Raw genomic sequence first — 3,116 nt, 5'->3', positions numbered from 1 at the left:
CTATGATAGGAGTATCTCTTCTATATCATCACAAACAATCAATCAAATCAAACTTTTTTGCCACAAGGCTGGCTAATCAATCAAACCGTTTTGCCACCATACTGGCTGATTAATTAAAGTTTTTGTCACAAGGCTGACTTCATTGAAACTTTTGCCACGAGGCTGGCTGATTAATCAAAACTTTTTGTCACAAGGCTTACTTCATTGAAAGTTTTTGCCACAAGGTTGGTTAAACAACAAAAACATCTTTATCATTCTAAGCGCCATAAGTGGCACAGCCCAGGGCTTATAATGAAAAGATTTTCAAACAAAAATCAAACAGATGTATGTGATGATATAGATTAGATACATCGAACATTGAGATGACATTTGTCTCTTATCCCTTGCTTCCACTAGCATAAGTGGGAACTACGATTGCTCTGACTTTCTCAACATCCCTTTGAGAATACGTAGGCACAAGGTCGTATCCTTGGCGAGCAAAACAAAACAAAACTTCTCTCTCAAACCATTCAAACCTTAGCACCCGTAGACCCCGAGCTACAGATGCTCTGATTCCCTCTAAGGGATATGTATGCAGAGGATCGCGATGATCTTTGCGAGCATAATCAAACAAACACCTTAGGTCCCACCTATTTCACAAGAACCTCCACCAACAAAGGATGAAAAACAAAACAAAGAAACCTATAGAGTACTATAGATACGTTGGGTGCTAATACCTTCCCTTCGTATAACCAACCCTCTTACCCAAGATCTCTCCCCCCACTTTTAGGTTATTGCAGCTTTTTTCCTTTTCCTCTTTTGGAAACAATAAAAAGTTTGGTCGGTACAAAAGAAAAATCATTTTTTGAGCACTCGAGCCCAAAGAAGGCATCAGGTGTCTCATCCCGAAAAAGGACAACGATTTTTCCCCGCGACACGTCTCTTTCCTTTCTCCTTGAGAGATAGATCTAGAGCGTGGCTTCGATCCCTGCCCTCTAATTCCATAACTACATGGGATGAATTGAAGAGAGTATTCTTAGCGAGATACTTTTCGCCTAGCAAAAATGCTATGCTAAGAGGTCAAATCAACGGATTTACCCAGAAAGATAATGAATCACTCTTCGAAGCTTGGGAACGTTACAAGGACATGCTTAGACTATGCCCTCATCATGGAATCGAACCATGGCTGATCATCCATACTTTCTATGGTGGTCTCTTATATAACACTAAAATGACTATAGATGCCGCTGCTGGCGGAGCATTAATGGACAAACCCCATGATGAAGCATACAACCTCATAGAGAACATGGCACAAAACCATTACCAATGGGGTGGAGAACGAGCCGCTCTAGAGAAAGCCCAAACCAAAGGAGGAATGTACGAAATAAGTGGTATAGACCGCGTTAACGCTAAAGTAGACGCTTTAACTCAAAAGATCGAGAACTTAACCATCACTCCTTCAGCCACCGCTGCTGCTGTAACACCTAACTGCGAGATTTGTGGATTGACTGGGCACGCAGTTGCCGAATGTCAACTCTTGACTGGAGTCCCATCTGATCAAGTAAACTATGCTCAAGGAAACCCTTATTCTAACACGTACAACCCTGGATGGAAAAACCACCCGAACTTTTCTTATAAAAACAACAACGCGTTGTACGCGCCTGGACAAGCACCTGCTGTACCACCTGGCTACCAAAAAGCGCCTGTAGCTGCTCAAAACACCCCTAGGAAGTCAAATCTAGAAATCATGATGGAGAACTTTATAGCTTCCCAACAACAAACCAATAAGGACTTCCTAAATCAAAACATCCACAATAGCGAGCAACTAAAACAACTATCGAACAAAGTAGATGCCTTAGCTACGCATAACAAAATGTTAGAAACTCAAATCTCACAAGTAGCTCAACAACAAGCACCTACTGCTGCCCCTGCTGGCACGTTTCCTGCTCAACCACAACCTAATCCTAAAGGACATGCGAACGCGATAACACTACAAAGTGGAACGAATTACGATGGACCCATTGATCCTAGAACTCAAAACGCACCCATGTCACAACAAGAGCCAAAGGAAACCCAAAAGACATCAACTGATGATCAAACTGCTAAGACCAATGAGAGCAACAACGAAGTGGAACCTGAAAAAGAGAAACCTTACGTTCCACCACCACCTTATAAGCCACCAATTCCTTATCCTCAGAGATTAGCTAAATCAAAAACCGAAGCGCAATTTAAAAGATTTGTAGAACTTCTGAAACAATTAAACATAACCATACCGTTCACAGAAGCCATAACTGAAATGCCTTCGTACGCTAAATTCCTAAAAGAAATCCTATCAAACAAAAAGAAACTCGAGGATAACGAAACTGTAACGCTTACCGCTGAATGTAGCGCTATCATCCAAAATAACATGCCTCCAAAACTGAAAGATCCTGGTAGTTTCTCTATACCCTGCGTAATAGGTAAAACCATCATAGAGAAAGCCCTGTGCGATTTAGGAGCTAGTGTTAGTTTGATGCCTCTTTCAACCTGTAAGAAACTAAATCTGGGTGAGCTTAAAGCAACAAGAATGTCTTTTCACTTAGCTGACCGTTCAGTCAAATACCCTGTAGGAATGTTAGAAAATATCCCTGTTCGTGTAGGTCAATTCTACATCCCAACTGACTTCATCATTATGGATATCCAAGAAGATTCTAACATCCCGATCATACTAGGAAGACCATTCTTAGCAACCGCTGGTGCAATCATAGATGTCAAGCGAGGAAAGCTTACTTTCGAAGTAGGAGAAGAGAAAATAGAATTTATTCTTTCCCAATTCCTAAAAGCACCCTCTATAATTGACACATGCTGCTCTGCCGACATAATCGACGAGTGTGTTAATGAAATAAAATCCGAACCAGATAAGGAAACCGAGATCCTAAAAATTCCTATACCGCCTATCTTTGAAGATGACAACTGGCGTGGGGAATATCAAGATGACCATCTGAGTGAATGTTTAGCCTTAACTCCTGATCCTATACCTGGACCGAAGAAACCTGCTATAGAACTAAAAACACTGCCTACCGATCTTAGATACGAATTCCTAGACGAAGAACGTAACCGACCAGTTATAGTTAACGCTGACTTAGGACAAACCGAGA

At 41.4% G+C, this 3,116-nt stretch overlaps 1 non-coding gene across 1 annotated transcript; it reads right to left on the bottom strand.

Annotated features, from left to right (window-relative positions):
• Nucleotides 1–1,048: 1,048 nt before the first annotated feature.
• On the bottom strand, nt 1,049–1,155 carry LOC131636638 (small nucleolar RNA R71). The gene has a single exon (XR_009294126.1). It is a non-coding gene; the product is annotated as a small nucleolar RNA R71 (small nucleolar RNA).
• Between the last annotated feature and the right edge of the window lie 1,961 nt (nt 1,156–3,116).

The sequence above is a fragment of the Vicia villosa genome, unplaced genomic scaffold, assembly GCF_029867415.1.
Source record: "Vicia villosa cultivar HV-30 ecotype Madison, WI unplaced genomic scaffold, Vvil1.0 ctg.001797F_1_1, whole genome shotgun sequence".
Classification (NCBI taxonomy): domain Eukaryota; kingdom Viridiplantae; phylum Streptophyta; class Magnoliopsida; order Fabales; family Fabaceae; genus Vicia; species Vicia villosa.
This window is presented reverse-complemented; position numbering and strand designations above follow the sequence as displayed.